A 19,660-nucleotide genomic window follows, 5' to 3' on the forward strand; every position below is an offset into this window, starting at 1 on the left:
CCCCATTTTCCTCATACTATGCCTTCACGATGGAAAGTGATTCAAAAAGAATTTTTTTTGAAATAAAACATTAAGAAAGATATAACTAAAAAAACTTAGTAATTAATGATAGAGGTCAGATCTGGCAAATAAGAATATACTAAAAAGAGTTTAAAAACTTTTCTAAAAAAAAGTTTGAATAAAGTTTGTAATGAGTAAGAGAGATTTAAAATAGAATATTGCACTTGTCTGACAATGAATGATTTTATGCCAAAAATAGGTTGACAAGAGGCAATGAGAAAAGCAAAAGATGCCTCTAAAAAAGGTTTTGACATGGTAAAAATAACAGGTGGCATTGGCAATTTTTTCACAAACTTCCTCACAGGGTTGTACACCCGCAACAGGCGATCCACAGGAAAATGTGAATAAAAGCACAAAAGCCCATTTGATGCGGTATAGCTTGAAATCTTTATTTTGTAAATAACTGTCTAAGCCCTCCCAAGAAAAAGGAAGAATAGAAAGATTACCCGTTTGTGAATTGCAAGAGCGGAACTCGTATTGTTCTGACATGTATCGTGAGTCAATGAGACAAAATATCGATTCTCCGAGACAATTCCCGTACTGTGTTTGGGCAAAAACTGGTTTAAAAATAAGGGTTCACCATCTCTTCGACACTGTGGACATTCTTGCACAGACTGCTTAAGGGAAGATGGATACAAGCAATCTTCTTCAGATTTAATGTTCTGATCAGCAAGCTCCGTTCCAAACAATCAAGATAATTATCAACCATCATTGCTCCACGTGTAACAGATGAGATGATTCCATGTTCCAGAGGCTCACTGTCAATAGTGGGAGGCCCTTCCAACAGTGCAGTTAGGGGACGGCGGGGAAAAATAAGAATAACATGTCCCTGAATTTTCTGCTCCTCTAACTTAGTAGGATCAAGAATAATCTCTCCATTGTCTTTCACACCACAGCAAACCATAGCAATAACATTTCTTAAAGGAATCCCAGCATCCATAAGAGCAGCACACGCAACATTGACAGCACATGCAAGTAGAGCTCCATCATCATTGATAACCTGCTTGTCCGGTCTTGGGTTTCCAAATAACCTCAAGTGTGGCTTTCTCTGGGTTCTCCATTTTTCCATTGGCTCCTCCTCTGGAGCGATAGACAGCAGCCAGCACGATTGTATTGTCTTGGGACCAGCAAGCAGAGCCGTGGGCTCTGTGAAGCAGAGCTCTAGAAGAAACAAGGGTTCTCAGCTCGTTGGGTGACCGACCGTCTGGCCTTGGCGTTTCAGTGTCCATGAGAGTCATTGAGCCTTTAACAGATATGGGCGGTGGGGTGGAAATTATACTCATAAAGGGACTTCCACTGGTGGCGAAGGAGATGGAAAAGACGGTGGAGTTGACAATATCGAGGAGCATAATCAGAAAACATTTGAGGAGAATCCTTCCACTCTGATATTGCAGATCAAACTGAAAATTGAGGCAGTAGAACTGAATTTGCAAAAGATTTAGTGCCATTGTTAGGGGTTCTAGTTGAGGATGCTCTTTTCAATGTGGGAGGGCCTTTGCTTGAATATGTACACTATAGCTATGTGACAGGATCATCAGTTCCTTATTTTCATTTGCGGCCATATTTTGATGCAATTCACGATTGGTTGTCAAGAAAAGACTCAATTGATATTGAAGGAATTCCAGAGGCACTTGAGAATGTACAGGACAGTGAAGATCAAAAATTTGCATCAAATAATCAACACAACCTTGCACAATCTTGCAGTGCTAACAGCTGCAAGCGTGAAACTAGGGAACCAAATGTTTCGTGTATGAAAGATAGAAGATGGATATGGGTGATGAAACACCACCAAAGGAAGACAGCATACAGGCATTCATAGGGGAAATTCTTGATCCAATGCTCAACAAAGTTTCGCACTTTGAACAGCCTTCTCCCGAGAATTACGAGGAAGTTGCTAAGCAGATGCGGGCAGTTGTATTACTCTACAATTATTACCTTCGAAAATAATTTCCACAGCTTGAGTTCCTTGATGCATTTGCATTTTGCAAGAATGTTGTAGTCATGTGTGCAAAACTCATATCATACATGGGAGTTTTGAAGGGCACTGGCACTAATCAATTGACACCAGAATTTGTTCAGCATGCTACGATAACTGAGAAAATGGTTAAGGAAGCCTGTGATACCTGTGAAGCACTGGCATCGTCAAGAACAATTTCTGAGATAAATACTTGGCTAGTTTCAAAAGTTGTTGTATTTGTAGTAGATGCTGCATATCAGAGGTGCATCCTCATTTTTGGCTCTGTAACAAGAGGAGTTTGGTATCTTGTTGAGAAAGATGTTGATGATTTTGATAGCTTTCATGGATTGAAAAAAAAAAAAAGAGTTTGCTCAATGATAACCCCCACACAATCTGTCGGGATGGGTTCCATTCATCAAATCAATGAAGACATTCAACACATCAACAGAGCCAAACCCAAAAGGCCAAAAAATTCCAAGAGTGAGCCAAACTTATGCAAGAAACCAGTATGATGCTTCTGCTAGGGAGGACAGGCAAGACAGATTTAAAAGAGCACAGAGATGCTAATAAGGAAAACCCTTTGGCGGCAAGCCTTTCAAAGGGGGTTAGATGAAAACTAATAGAAAAAAAAAAAAACCTGCACAAATTAGAGCAAACAGAAGTTAATCAGGTTTGGCAATAAACCAGCCAAACTCAAAAAAAATTCAATTTCTTCCATCTTAAGAAGATTAAAGAAGAAATTAGTGAAATCTCTCTCAAGAGTCTCCTTCGAATCGTACCTTCATGTAAACACTCAAAACAAAGATTAAACTACTCTGATACCATGTTAGAAATGGAAAAAGAAATTTGTAAATAAGCAATACCAGGAAAGAATCTAAGTGAGTAAATGCATGAGAAGATATTACCATAAAATAGGAGAGAGAAAGCTTCAAGCTCCAACACCATGAGACAAGATATTTGGAAAGGGGAAAGCAAAGAAAACCCCTTGTGACATTATGAATGAGGCATGAAAAGCCTAAGAAGGAAGAGAGAGAGAGAGATAGAGAGCAATGCTCATACAATATTTGAGAAAAGGAAGAAACCTCATTGTTAAATGAGAGAAGAGAGTCATCTCTTAAATAGAGATAAGAGAGAGGAGTTAGAATGTAACTCCCATGTCTATGAATGCCACCATTCATAAGTGTGTGAGGCTAAGTGTGAGATTCCTCTTAAGGAGGAATAATCTAAAATTAGAAATTACAATATATATTTGTCCTCATATATTCCACTAGATGACAAAATAGGATGTAGTGGAAAAAGGACAAAAAAGAAATATATTAGGATACCTTGGCTTATATCCTAATATATTACAACAATAAAGAAAGAAGGTCTAACCTTGGTTTATAAATATACCAAGGAAATATTACAACTTCTAACAAACTCAAAACCCTAGAGATGAATGAGGCATTCAAAAAATTGTCTGTGGATAGTGCATTGAAACCTAAACATCCACATTTCTAAACCAAGGGCCTAACTCATATCTCTCATATGCCAAGAGACTTCCAGGTCAAATGGATGAGATATATTCTAAGTCATGTTCACAATGGGTAGTTATGGTTGGACCAACCCATTCTAGTAATGAAGAAAGTGATTCATAGAATCACTGAGCTTCCAATGCTTAACAAAGCAAAGACAACCAAAACCCTAGGTTGGGTCGAATTGGAAAATTGAACTCATCAAGTGGGATGGAAGAGGTGGGAAGATTATTAGTGTAATAAACATGGGACTAAAATTTGTCATTCATGTTATTGCACACAAGATTTATAGTTCCAATCAATTGAACAACGTTTCATGCAAAGTTGTTGATCTTGCATACAAGATTGTTAAGAATAACCTATCCTTTGACCATGTCGAGTTACTGTTGAACCAATTCAACAAAAATATGGAGAGCATCAAAGGATCAAAGAAAAATCCATGTAAGTTCAAATCTCTTTTAACATGTTTATTCTTCTTTATTCATAAATTTTTCCCTTCAAAAGTGTTGGTGTAAATAAGTATTTACTTATTACACTTACTTAAGTTTACTTGGTTAATGCATTATTTAATTATTTTGCATTATTGTATTATTATTTTAGGTGAGACACTTAGGAGTTTGTGTACTCTCATTGAGTTACGTAACTCTAATTATGCACATGGTGTCTACAACACAGGAGTATGCATCATTCACAGTTGTCATGTTGACAACATAGTTATCTGCACTCCTCATTTAGCACATGTTGTCTACACCACTAATTTGTGTGCTACACTATTGTAGGCTTATCCTCACATCATTGCACTTAATCCCGTGCTCAATGGAGGATAACCTATATCTAGTGGACATGTGCCTAGTTGTATGACATATCATGATACTAACTTCTATGCATTCTAGAAGCTCTCCTGAGGCCTTTATATACAGGCACTCCTAGTGTACTCTCAAGTTGGCTAAGCTATCATATTGAATAAATATCATCATTCTGATCATACTCTATCTATTTTGGTCTATTGTGTGATTTTGTTGAGTTTTTTAGTTCTTGGGTGAATTTTGGCCTAAGCCAAATTCTTACATGGTATCAGAGCTGAGGGGGATTCTCATCACATATTCATTTGAGACTGTTCATGCTTCAGCACATCGAATCACATCCAGAGGATCGATAAAAATTGGGAGCATCTAGAGCCAGATCTGACCTCACTATTGCATTTGAAGCGTTGATTCGGTGAAGATTGACTATAAATTTGCCTATGTTGGGTGAAAGTTGATTGTAAGAAAAAAAAATTTGCAAATCAGAACCTGAAGGCCCCGATTTGCAATTCGGGTATGATCGTTTCATTGATTTGATTAATTAATTTTTGAATCTAAATTTCTCTATTATTTTTGAAATTATTTTTCGGCTAGTTGTAGAGATAGAGAAATTTTTTAAAAAAAAATTTTCGAACTGGGTAGTGACACCCCAACTCGGCTCTGTATTTTTGTGTTGTGGAATATTATTTTTTTAGATCGCAGGGTGTATTATTCAATATTTAGGGTGTACTTCACAAAGGATTCTCTGCAAATTCATGAGCATTTATTTACCAATGGACACAAAATCTGGCTAGATCAAAGCCCACTAGCCCCTCATCAGTGATCTGACAAAGTCTGGTAGCGCTTATTTACTTAGTGCATTCTGCGCCAAGGCATTTCAACACTTCAAAAACATAACTCCCCATGCATGTGGGATTAAAGTTTGGAAATCCTGTGATGGAAAAGGTGATTTCGGCAACAAAAAGTGAATTCTAGCAAGTTAAACTTCAGCGAAACTTTGGGGAGGAGTACAATTCACGGTACCCACAGTATAACCCAGCAACAACAAAAATTTCAAGCAATCACTGTATATTTTCTAGTTGTCTCACTTTCTCCACTAGCCATAGTAGATCATCCTGTGCAACAAATATCCTCCTGCCACATGGTTGCCTTAGATGCCACCTCCCTGACACGCATCTCAATTTCACTTGTGCTACCTGCGATTAGAAGGTGCACACGCGAACCAATCAATTTTTGCCACGATGGAATCCCAGTTAGCATATAGTTGTTCTAAATATCAACATACAATTTTTTGCCATGTCCTCTATCGTACAATTTCATACCATGCTGACGTCATCCTAGGCTTGGAGGTGTCTTGATGTCATCTTTTCATTTTCTTAAATTTGATGCCCATCTAAACATCATTCTAGGGTGAAATACAACTATTGTGATGGTTGTATGACTGTCAAATTGAACCCCATCAGTCGCTGATGCAACCCCTCTCCAAATTGATTTTAGTTTTTGTAGTCCAACTTCGGGAGGTCATAACTCACACATCCGAACTCCAAATCAAGTGCAATTTTTTTTTTAATTGGGTAAAATTCTAAATTTTTTAGTGGTATAGCTATTTTCTAGTTTTGGTGCACAAATTGTTCGGAAATTGCATTTTTTGGTGACTGTACCTATATAATCCTCCATTTTGCAACTTCAAACATTCCGTATGGGCACATCTGGAGTCGAAAATAGGTTCCCTTTTTTTGAAAGTGTGTTATTTTTCATCTACTTTCCACATCTGGCATCAAATTGTAGGCTTGTGTGGACAAAATTGTCACTTTCAACAATAGGGCCTTTCTTTACTTTGTAATGCTTCAGTAGTGTAGCACATTGTAAAGTTCCAGATTTGTATATCATATAGAAGTTGTAACAAGTAAAATTAGAAGTCCATGAAGGCCAAAATTGGCAAGTGGCCCATTGTAATTGCACTACTGATAAAGTGCCCAAAGCATTTATTTTGGGGGGGTTTCTTTATTTAGTGAAAAGGGGGGGTGTTCTTGGTGTTGTGTTCTCTCTTTTTTGCACTTTTCTTTCATTTTTTTCATTATGGGTAACTTTAAGCTTCCTAAATTAACTCCTCATAACTATGCTTTGTGGTCAATCAAAATGTGGTATCACTTAATGCATAATAGAGTTTCACAATATGTAGATGGTACTCTTCCTAAACCAGTAGGTGATAAAGTATTAGAAAGTGAAATTTCAGCTTGGGTAGCAATGGATAGGAAAGCCCTAGGTGATATATGTTTGGGGGTAGATGATAAGATCATGTATCAAATCAAGAAATGTACTACATCCAAGGAAGCTTGAGATGCCCTTGAAAACCTTTATGGTAAAGTGTCTGAAGAGGATGTGTTCAAAATTGAAGATGAGCTTGTTTCTTTAGATCTTAAGTCATATGACTCAATACAGGATTTCATCATTAAGGTGAATGAACTAAGGACAAAGCTTACTGATTGTGGGAGTTCTATCAAAGATGACAGATTGATCTATCTCATCCATAACAAGCTGCCATCAGAATATTCCACATTTGTATCTTCTTTTAACACCTCAAAGACTACCTTAGGGTCTACCTACAAGAAAGTCACTTTTGATGAATATGCTAAATTGTTGGATAATGAAGAAAAGAAGTTGAAATCAATGGGGATTCTCAAATCACCTCAGTCTAAAGCATTGGTGGCCAACAATGAGGGTTCTCAAAATTCAACTGGATAGTCTTCAAGTAAAGGAAAGGGTAAGAAGAAGTGGAAGAAAGAAAAATTTGAGGATGCAAAAAAGACAACACCATAATCCAATCAACAAGGCAAGTCGTCAAATTCCAACAAGAAAGTGGACAACAATAAGGAGAAGAAGAAGTGCGCTTATTGCAATAAATTGTGTCATGAAGAGCATGAGTGTTATATCAAGAAGATTGATGAATTGACCAACATCATGAAGAGACATAATGTTCCATTGCCTAATGCTTACAAGGATAAAGGGTCATCTTCATATTCAAAGGGAAAAGGGCAAGCATTCATGGAAAAGGAAAACTCTTCAAAGGAATGGATATTTGACTCAGGTGCCTCATATCACATGGGTTCTTCAAAGGAGGATTTTTCTTCAATGAAACACTCAAAGGTACCACACATCTTCATGGGGAATGATAGCAAAATGGAAGTTGAAGGAAAAGGAAACGTGGAAATGGAAAATGGAAAGTTTCAAGAGGTTCTCTGTGTTCCAAACCTAAGTTCAAATCTCCTTTCAATCTACCAAATCACTCACCTTGGAGATGGACACAGAGTTGAGTTCCTTCCAGACTTAGTAAAAGTGCACAATCTTAAAGATGATTCCTTGGTTGTAGTAGGGAAAGTGAATGATAACAAGAGGTTGTACTCTTTCTCTCATTTTGTACCCAAGTCTCCTTCAAAGGCCTTGTTATTACAATCCAATTCAAACATGCAATTATGGCATGAGCGGTATGGTCATCTTAACTTCCGCTACCTTCAACAACTTTGCACAAACTGAATGGTGAAAGGTCTACCCCAAATAAATTTTTCTAAGGGTGAGTGTTCAATAGATTCAGTGGATATGCATCCAGAGGGGAAGTTACAGAGAGGGAAGTCTTCAAGAGCAACAGGTGTTCTTTAGATGGTTCACATGGTATTAGTAGGTCCTTTTGCATCTAGAAAGGGTCACTACATACTTACCTTTGTTGATGACTTTTCAAGGTTCACTTGGGTATACTTTCTTCATAACAAGAATGAAGTGTTGGACAAATTTCTAGACTTCAAGACTCATGCAGAATGGAAATCCAGGAAAGCCATCAAAGTACTCTACATGGACAATGGAAGCATATATGTGAACAAAAGACTTATGGACTTTTGCAGACATGAGGGCATTGATCTTTAGACTCTGTCAGCATTTAGTCTGCATAAGACAGATGTTGCAGCACTGAGGATTAGAACTCTTAAGTCTATGGCAAGTTGCATGATTCATGCCAAGTCTCTAGATCCATCATTAGAAGTCAAAGCAATTTCTAGTGCCACTCACATTCTTAATCATTCTCCTCATCCAACCTTAGATGGAAAAACTCCTTTTGAGGCATGGTACGGCAGAAAAACTATTGGGACACACTTCAAAGTCTTTAGTTGTCCTGTATGGGCAAAAAGATCTTCCAAGGGATGCAAGGCATAGTCATCTTGGCCTTGTACTTTCATTGGTTATGAAGACAGTGTGAAGGCATATAGACTTCTAGATCCTGAGACACATTAGATATTTGTGGAGAAGGATGTACATTTCGAGGAAAGTTCTCCCAGGTTGTCCTCTAGTCCTCTTCGCACATCATATAGTATGGATACTGATAGTGATTTCAGTGATAGTGCTTCAACAGATTTAGACATGTGGGGTTCTATCATCAGTTGCAGTGAGAGTTCACTACTTCAGTTCAGTCCACATGCATACATCACCACACTGATAGGTCCAGAATAGGTACATCTACTCTTCTAGATACAGGTTCACTAACAGATTTGGGGGATAGTATTCATGATTTGCCTCTTCTTCTTGATGCAGTAGCTCCTTCTTCAGTTGTCACGAGGGTTTCATACAACTCTCTTGTTCATTCTCTACATGATCGATCCTTACAGGTTGAAGTGATTGTGGATACTTATGATCAGCAATTGCAGTAGGGTTCTTCATTAGTTGCAAAGATAATAAGTTCTTTGGGATAGGTTCTTCAGCCAGTTGAGCAGGTTTCAGAGACATCACTTATTCATGGGATTCTTTTCACGCATAGTGGAAGCATCTCATTTGTACCTTTGGCATTGTTTCTTCCTAAGGGGAGGAACACCATTCTGCAGTCTTGGATCAGCTTCTTCATTGGAGTAGTTATCTTTCGGCATTCTTCTTTGGGGGGGGTGAGCCCATCCTATCTCTCTACCTCTTCTCATTATTATCTTATGTATATACTAGATGTATATCATAATGGGGGGGGTCTTGATTACTCCATCCATCCATGCATCCCTATTTATCTCTCTTTTTAGGGGAGGGGTTTTCCCTCTTTCCCCACTTTATGGGAGATTGTATATCATTATGTACATGGGTACCTAACATGGCCTAGTAGCTAGGACCCATTCTGCATATCATCCTAGATTTCGTAAGCTTAAGGGCATTCCCCTAAGTTGCACTTAAGGGGGGGTGTTGGTGTAAATAAGTATTTACTTATTACACTTACTTAAGTTTACTTAGGTTAATGCATTATTTAATTATTTTGCATTATTTTATTATTATTTTAGGTGAGACACTTAGGAGTTTGTGTACTCTCATTGAGTTATGCAACTCTAATTATGCACATGGTGTCTACAACATAGGAGTATGCATCATTCACTGAGTTGTCATGTTGACAACATAGTTATCTACACTCCTCATTTAGCACATGTTGTCTACACCACTGATTTGTGTGCTACACCATTGTAGGCTTATCCTCACATCATCGCACTTAATCTCATGCTCAATGGAAGATAACCCATATCTGGTGGACATGTGTCTAGTTGTATGACATATCATGATGTTGACTTCTATGCATTCTAGAAGCTCTCCTGAGACCTTTATATATAGGCACTCTTGGTGTACTCTCAAGTTGGCTAAGCTATAATATTGAATGAATATCATCATTCTAATCATACTCTATCTATTTTCGTCTACTATGTGCTTGTGTTGAGTTCTTTAGTTCTTGGGTGAATTTTGGCCTAAGCCAAATTCTTGCAAAAAGGTATAGTAGTATAGAGGAAAGATGTTCTTTTTTTATATTAGAATAATGAGTACATAGCAGAGATTGGTGAAAATTTTGAAAGCATCATGGATAACTATTTTGAAACATTTAAGAAGACGATCAATAATAGATTTAGGATTCCTAAGAAACATGTAGAAGACTACAAGGATGATATTTGTTTCATGGTAGACCATGACAAAGTACACATTCAGGCAGTCAAACTTAGAGTGGCATGGGTTAAGCCTCTAGAGTATGAGGTTAACATTGATGACACCAAAGATATCATAGAGGCTCTACTAAATGAGCCAGTCGATCCTAGAGCTATATACTTTGGAACATATGATGAAGCAAAGGCAAGAATAGAGCTTAAGATTAAGCTACCTCAAGTAGTAAGAAAAGGAAGAAAACAAGTAGAGAAGATACTAAAAGTAATTTCTACTCTAATGCTTACCAAAGGAAAAGGTGATGATATTGAAGATGATGATGTAGAGGATAAAGAAGAAATGGTTAACTCTAAGGAAGAAGAGCCTCAAAGGAAGAAAGGAAAGGTTATCATAAACAGACTTGCCAAGTCATCTCCTAGTGCATTCACAAGAAGTACACCGAACTCAAGAAAGAAATTGAAACTAGGTGAAGATTATGCCAAATAGATTATCCTCAAGAGATCTACACCTACACTTTAGGAAAAACTAAAGAAGTTAAAAGAAGGAATTGGCATGGCATGTTTCAAATTCTTCAAGTATAAATCAAGGAATACAGATGAGAAAAGAAAGATAAAGGATACTATTATCAATAAGCTAGGTAAATGGAAGTACTCACCTGATGAGCTTGCACAACGAATTTCCAATGAACTTTTGTAGGCAATAAAGCCTAGATGAGAGTATGCAAAGAAGATTGCCAAGGACATCTTTGAGAAAACCCTGAAGTAACTCATGCTAAATCTTAGTACCAAGGAGGTAAAGGAATCCTTGAAGAAAAATGAGAAAATGTTCACTCTCAAGATGAAAAATTGTATGATACTACTTAAGGACATTCAATATGTAGCAAAGGAAACTACAACAAAGTGGAAGAACATCTATCAGTTGCATCAACCTAGTGACTTTGTTGTTCATGTTGATGATAAAAATGATGAAGATGAAGAAGAGGATGAAGAAATAAAAGATGATGAACTGGATGATGTCAATTTGGATGATGGGGAGGAAGAATGGGAAGCTATTGGAGGAAGTATTCCATAGATTCAAGGTATTGAGGAGATAGATGTAGATAAAATTGCAATAGTTGTTATGGCCTCAATTCCTTACTCTTTGAGCACAAACTTAGTGCAATTTAGCTTAGAGATAACTCCTACTGAGTTGGTTATGGATACAACTACTATAACAAGCACCCAACCAAGCTTTGAATTTTTTTAGTTGAATGTTACAATGACTGAAGTGCCCAAAACTTCATCTATTGAGTAGCAAGGTCCTCCATCATCAAGCTTGACTGAGCAGCAACAAGGTATTTTTGTTAGTGCCATTTCAACATTTATTGCTAGTCCATCAGTTTCTACAACTATTTCCATTCTGAGCATTTACATAACCAGTACAATGACAGTTGAGAGCCAATCTCAACCAAGTAGTGAAGTCTTTGAGAAGGGTAAACAAATTGTTTCCACCATTCTAATAGAAAAGGGCAAAGAAAAATAAACTATTGATCTAGATGAGGATATAGTTATTCTAAATTGGGATATTTGTACCCTCACTCCTGATCAAATGAACACCATGGGTGAGATATTGAAGAAGAGAGCTAAGCAGAAAAATCTTAGAGAAGAGAAGAAGAAAGAAAATCAAAATTCTGAAGACATAAAGTGCATATTTGTTGATTCTTTAAATATTAAGGTTGATGGCACTCGGCCTATTTTGGATCAATTAGTAGATATTGTCCACAAGTTCAATGAGGACTTGAATGGACAAGAGAAGTTACTTCAAAGAGTAGAAAGAAAATTTGAGAATAGAGTGTTGGAACAAGTTGCACAAAGAATTGCAATAGATCAAGTAGAGTTAGGTTCTATTCTTGGTTCACTAGAAACCTCTATTAATAATGTTATATCATTGTTTGTCAAGTGAAGTGATACATCTATCTTTCCAAAGGAGATTAAAGAAAAACTATCCAAGATTAGTGAAGATATGAAGACAAGTGCATAGCAGCTATCACTTGACCCAAGCCATAGCTTTGCACATTATAAAAAGATTAGATATTTGACAAAGCTGCAAGTAGAACTATTGAAGGAAGAAGCTAGGATCTAGGCCACACTTACAAAAATTCAACGCATGATTCTTCCAAACATGGATGCATTGTAAAAATATATTGCACATGAAAAGAAATTCATCCATGATAACAACTTATCAATAGCTGATCACATGATGGAATTATCAGCAGAAGTTCAAATTTCATTACATGCAAGCAAAGTGCTATAGGAAAATTGGGACAAGTCAATGGTACTTATTTTGAAGGTACATTCTGAATTCCTATCACATTTTGGTATTAACATATAGTATTATAAACCTTTGGCATTTATGTCAAAAAAGGGGGAGTAATGTATATAATATGTAAATGGAGGAGAATTAATATGTAAAGAAAGAGAAGTATATTATACTCCATTTGTGTGTATATAGAAGAGATATATGTATGGAGGAGAAGTATGGTGTAATATGAATGAGCAAAAAAATACTTTTACAAAAACAATTTTGAAAATTCAGAAAAATAAAGTATGTTACCAAGCCACAATAGATGGAAGTCAAAACCAAGTTGAAGACATAGAATAATGGAAAAGAAAGTTTTGACTTACAGTTTTGAATCATGATCTTTTTTTTTTTATAAGTGTTTTTGTCACTAATGCCAAAGGGGGAGATTGTTGACATTAAGGTCAATCTGTCTATCAATGACTCAACACTTAGTCAATTGGTTACATTTATATTGAGCTCTATAATTTCTATCGAGCTTATTATTCAATTTGCAGTTTTAACCAAGTGATTCAGTTGTTCCCAAGCTAAGTAGTCAAAATGAAGTATCTACCAAGAACCTGAGTCAATTTTCTATGTTTCCTAAGCTTCATAGTGTTTACCGAGATACAAAGACAAAGTTCAATGTAAACCAAGCATAGTACAGGCTATCGAGCTAGTTAGTAGGAAGTGAAGAAACTCATAGTGTTAAACAAGCTCTATGGTGTTAAAGAAGTCCAACAATGTCTACTAAGATAACAAGGTTAAAAAAGTGGATCTAATGTTGATTGAGTCATGGAGTGTCAACTAAGTGATCTAGTTGCTACCGAGATTCTTAGAGTTCACCGAGTCACACAGTGTTGATTGAGTTTGAGGTACTTGGAAGTGATTAGTATGGACCAAGCTTCAAGTTCAACTAAGTACCAAATATTTCAGAGCATTGATACTATTTTCTATGTATTTGAACATCACCAAGTTTGTCTTTAGAACCTGAGTTATAGCAGTTGGGCCAACTTTGTGAATTGTGATGAAATTGGTATTGTAGCTGACTCAAGTAAGTTGTTATTTGAATTGGTATATATCTAATATATTATATCATATCCAAATAAGTATGTGAAGATGTATATAATGAGCAGGACTATGAATTAAAGAAGGCTACAAGTAGTATAAGGGACAAAAAATATTTATCTATCACAGTCAGGTGATCTTTGCATTACAAGTAATCACAACCAGCGAATCAAAGTTGTAGATCAGAGATTAACCACCGGTTCATCCTAACCAGTGTATCAGTTAAATCCTTTAACATGGTAGACTTGATAGTCTTTTCTAAATCTCTTAATCAAGTGCATATTCCATTGTATGTTTTTAAATCCTTTAACAAGGTGGAGCTCATAGTCCTTATTGCTCCTAACAAGATAGATCACCAGAAGTGATCAATTGTAAGCCTTAACAGGTTAAATTTATACTGTAGTATTAAAGCTTGTGGGTATCATCCCCACCCCAACTTTACTTTCTAATTGGAAGGTTTTTGGGTTACCATATCTTGTGTCAAAGTGTTATGAATATTTATTTGCTTTCATTCTTTCACACATGCTATTAGATCATGATACTATATGAAGGATTAATATGTGAAGTAGAAAAAAGTTTTATTAGTTCTTGATTCACGCCTTCCCTCTTAGTAACCTTGCCTACCTTGTATTTCCAATAGAAATTTTTATCTCTCAAGAAAAATATGCAAATAAAATGTTGGAAAGTCTTAGAATTCAAAATAGTAGGGTATCCATGTTACTAGTTTTGTCATAGGTTTGAAGATGAGGAAGAAATATTACAAAAATGTGAATCCAACATTATACAAAATTTTGGCTGGAAGTGTAATGTATTTGAAAGAATCTTGGCCAAATATAATGTATGCAATAAGTTTGATTTCCAAATTTATGAAAAATCCAAGAGACTCGCATTGGAAAGAAAGAAAGATGATCCTAAGGTAGGTGAATGTTACCAAAGGATGTGGTATTTTGTATAGTGTTGAACATAAATTTGGGCTGGTTGGTTAGACATATAGTGATTAGGTAGAAATTTTGGATGATAGTAAGAGCACTCTCAATTATGTATATCCATTGTATTAAGTGTAATCTCTTAGATTTTCAAGAAGAAAATCATATTTTCTCAATCTATATTAGAGTCTAAATTCATAGCAAGAAATGAAACAATATATCAAGCTATTTGGTTGAGAAGGATTTTGGAAGATTTGAAGGAAGAGAAAGCAGGTGGAACCACAATTTATTGTAAAATATTTCCTTTACAACATTGACGAAAAAATTACGTGTTTCATTAAAGAAGAAAGTACATTGAAATTAGGTATCATTATATCAAATAATTGAACGATAATGGTAAAACTAAAATGGATTATTGTATCTATGAACATCAATTAGCAGATATTTTCATCAAACTATTGAGTATTTCAAGTTTTGAGTGGCTAACAAAAGAGGGAGTCTTAGGATTCTAAAACAAACTTGTTTTGTCCCTGAAGGTCTCTGATGCATACCTACTTGTCAATAGCCTCCAAAACTCAAAAATAGAAAAGTAAATATTTTTAAATTTTTATTATCTCGAACTAGTTGCTGACATCATTAGATATGTGCAACCCCAGTTTAGTCTTATTTATTAATTGCTAGTAGGTAAGTTTTAAATTAGAAATTTTTTGTGGGGAAATTTTTGTGGACAAAAAATATATAAAATGAAAGAAGAAACTTTTATTATCAAGTTAGAGTGTGAGAAACAACAAGAAGAAAGTTTTTCAAATTTTATTCTTCATGTTATTCTAAGATTTTTATGACAATATCAACTGGATGTTTTCCTTCTTGAATAATGATTGCTCCAAGCATTTTGTGCAAGCCCTCAGAATTTCCAAGTAGCTTGTATGAAACCCCAAGTTAGTTCTAGTTTAATTTTTAATTATTAGTTGAAGTTACGTTTATTTTCTAAGTTCATAGTTTGCATTTTTAGATTTGTAAAATCTATTTTTAGATTTAATAGAAAAAAGGAATATTGCATACATACATTTATTTTTCATTTTCTCCATTTGATCTTAATTTTTTTATGCATTTCAAGATTTGTGAAAATCAAGTTAAAAGTCAAGTTTTGTGTGTGTGTGTGTGTGTGTGTGTGTGTGTGTGTGTGTGTGTGTGTGCGCGCGCGCGCGCGCGTGCATGTGCGTGCGTGTGTGCACACACCTCAAGTTTGGCAATTCCATTTCTTTTGCACAATGGACATGGAAAAGTATTAGAGGATGGAGGAGATTTGAGAAGTCAATAAATGTGATAAAATGAGCCATCAAACCCATCCTTAAGGAGTTAAAGAGTTATTCAAGTTTACTAAATAGAGTTATATGATAAGAATGATGAGGTGGCACCTAGTTGTATGCTCCAATTTTTTTTAAAATAGTTTCAAGCACAATCAATCACATCATGCCAAGTGGCTAGCCCTATCATAAGTTGGAGAGAGATTTGTAATTTTCTTATTGGCTCATGATGTAGTTCCCTCATGTAATTGGTTGTAGATCTTAGAAATCTAGACTAGGGTGTGTAGGAAGGAATCTTGATCCTTAGTCTTGAAATGATCTTGGCCCTTCATCATTGTCACTAGACATCTATAATAGGAAAAGACATTCTCACTTATAGCTCATTAGTTTAGGAGGTGGGATTAGAGGGTTAGAGTAGATTAACCTAGTAAAGGGAGAGACTTGATCAAATTGTTTTTATGATGTTTTTAAAGTAATAGATAGTTCATATTTGGTTCTTCATGGTGAATTAATTGTCATTTCTTTGAACTGTTGCATGTCTTCCTTAATCTTTCACTTAAAGCAGAATATTTTTCATGTTAAAGTAGTTTAGCTACATGGAAGTTGTTGTGGATATTTATTTATTTGACTCAAATAAATGTAGGCCACTAACCTCTTGCTGATGTTAAGAGTGCCTTGTGTCGTAAGTCAATGATTGAATGAATTTAACTTTATTTTATGTAAAATCTTTTGTTTGCATCCATTTGCTGGGATTGGGGAAGAAATATATAGATATAAAAATAATTTGAGTGTTCCTTAGAAGCTTGGCTAGATGGGTGGAGTTGTTGGTAGGATTACTTTAGTAGAGTCAAAGTCATCCATGTTTTCTTTGATTTCTAGTAAGAGGTAGAAGTAGAAGTAAGTTTAAGTTCAAGATGAAGTGGAAGTTAGAAAATAAAAATATATTTTCATTCCACATGTAAATCTTTAGGAACTTGCAAGAGTTGATATCTCTTGATTGAATGACATAAGTGCCTTTGTGGCAACCAACATATCACATCACACCTAAACCAATCCATTTGTTGATATTCCTTGAAAAAGAAATATGTATGTCATTGCTAAGATGGAGATTACAATTGTTTCTCATTATTCATTTCTAAAAATTTTCTTCTAAACTATTGGTAAAAAAGAGATGGTTCATGACTTCATAACATACATGATAATCAATGGATTATTTTGATTAGCTTAATATATCCATATAATTCAACAATGACCATTTATTAATCACAAATCTAAATTGTATAATCTAGTAATATCTATATCCAAAAAGTCTAATTGCTTAATCAATATTGGTATCCATGTAATTCAAGTGCCCTAGTGAGTTTTGTATAGTAGGTAGTCCAAAGATGGAAAGAAGATTTGTAGTTTGTGCATTGGAAATTACATAATCAAAATTATCTACATTTCTATTCTCTATATGCCTTTGTAACTGTCTATGGTTGATATTCTTCTCTAACATATTCAATTATTTATGAAAAGGTAAAATCTTCAACTTAGGTAGTCTCTTAGTGTCAATAATAAGAAAGGTATTACTAAATTATATAAAGATTAAATATAGTTTAGAATTATTATAAATTTATTTATTTTATATGAAGGAAAAAATTAATTATATATATATATATATATAATTATTATTAATTTTTTTTTTTTTTAATAAAAGGAAAAAGCCTACAATACAACAATAACTTGTGAACTTTGATGTGGGAGGTCTTGGATTGAGTGTAATCATAATAATCATAATAATAATTATTATTATTATTATAAATATAATTATTATAATTATTATAATTATTATAGAATAATCATAATAATTAATCTAAGCAATCACCCTATTATTGATTTAAAAAATTATTAAAATGGGAGAAAATCTAGATTAATTATTATATTATTTATTTAATAGCTGATTAATTATATTATAAATATAAGTTTTTTTAAAACTTATGAATATAATTCCTTAAAAAGTTAAAAACTTCACATTATTATTTTTCATATTGTCAAATTATTTTTTTCCTATAATTGAAATAAAAATTAAATAAGTTTAAACTATTTTAGATTTATAGCTTTATCATTTTTATTAAAAAAACTCACCACTATTATTAATTTTTTCTAATTTTAAAACAGTTTAGATTTATAGCTTTATCATTTTTATAAGAAAAACTCACTATTAATATTGTTATTTTTCTAATTTTAAAAAATTTGACTTTTTTTTTTCTCTAAATTAGGATAGTCTATAAGCCTATTTTATGTTTTTTCTCAATAGAAACCATAGTATGACCTACATAAACTCTTTCTTCGCTCGGATTCATATGTGAGAAGAATTATTCAGATGGGCGATAGAAGATGAATACCATGAAATTGAAGCGGCTGATTCAGAGAATTTTTAAAGACAATTCTTTGGAGAAATTCAATAGTATGTACTGCCTTCTTTTTTGAAGATTGCTAACGTCAATTTCTCCTAAAAGAGATTGTCCCGATTTGAAGGATGACATAGTTGAGAATATTTTGGGAAGACTTCCGTTGCCATCCTTGTTGAGAGCCAAGACCGTTTGCAAAGCCTGGAATACCGCAATCTCATCCGCCAATTTCACTGCTGGGGATCGACGTTATTTTGTGGCGCAGGTGGATGATGAAAACATGGCCTTGTTCAGCAGCGCCCTCAACCGCTGGTTTCAGATCCCTCTTCCGAGATGCAGAGATGGTTTTGATCTTCGCACGTGCGCAGCAGAAGCAGCAGGGCTTTACCTCTTTCTCGAATGGAATACCTATTTAAAGTATCACAGCATGCTCGTAGTTAACCCTGTAACAGAGCAGCAGAGGTCACTGCCTCCACTTCCATACAAGTGGACCCAAATGGCGGTGGAACTCGTGGCCCACTCCGACCACATTGAGATTCTCTCTTTTGGGTTGCATTATAGCGATCCCTCATATTTGTGTGCTCTGATTTACAGCTCCTTGACGAATAAGTGGAGGAATGTTCCTTTGACGGATTCCATTCCCTTTAGAAACTGTGGCAGGAGCGTACTACACAATGGCATGGTCTACAGTATGACTTTCTCTGCTACTCATCTTGCTTCGTATGATATTAAATCCCAAGAGTTTCAATTTAGAAAGATTGTGGGACGTCTTCCGGAGAGAGTTTTTCATTATTATGCTCCCCCTTCCTTAGTTTCGTGTGGTGGAAATCTTCTTTTGGTGGTTCCTCATGTGACGGAGGACGCGCACAAACACGAGCAGGTGGGAATATGGAAGCTGAATAAGGATGATGATAATAATGCATGGTCTTGTTCTCTAATTTCTGTTACTCCCTATCAAGGAGTACATTTGAATTCATGGCCGCGGCTACATCAGATGAGATTTGGCTTACAATCAAAGGATGTAGGAATTTGATTACCTTTGATATGAACTCGATGAAATGGAATAATGTCTCGTCGGACTGCCCGGTCAAATGTGGATTGGGCTTTTTTCCAATTTCAAGGAAGGCAGTTTGCGGAACATTGTCCATTCACAACAAGCTTCCTTGGTTCGATTCGATATCTAATGTCAAAAACCCATGAACGTTTTCTTTTTCATATATGTGACCCATTAATTATGTATATTTTGAATTCTCAGCTAATTTATATGCGTATGATTTTCTATAATTTATTTATGGTGTATGCATGTGATTTTATATTTTTTTAATGAATTTCAATTTGAAACCGATTTGACATGGGGGTGACAAGGTTGTTAGAGA

General features: G+C 35.1%; 1 pseudogene; it reads right to left on the reverse strand.

The window, feature by feature from the left end:
• Positions 1–622: 622 nt before the first annotated feature.
• LOC149533231 (exosome complex exonuclease RRP46 homolog pseudogene) lies at positions 623–1,294 on the reverse strand (annotated as a pseudogene).
• Positions 1,295–19,660: the final 18,366 nt, after the last annotated feature.

The sequence above is a fragment of the Cupressus sempervirens genome, chromosome 10 (genome assembly GCF_028749045.1).
Source record: "Cupressus sempervirens isolate cs-2001-9-10 chromosome 10, ASM2874904v1, whole genome shotgun sequence".
Lineage (NCBI taxonomy): Eukaryota > Viridiplantae > Streptophyta > Pinopsida > Cupressales > Cupressaceae > Cupressus > Cupressus sempervirens.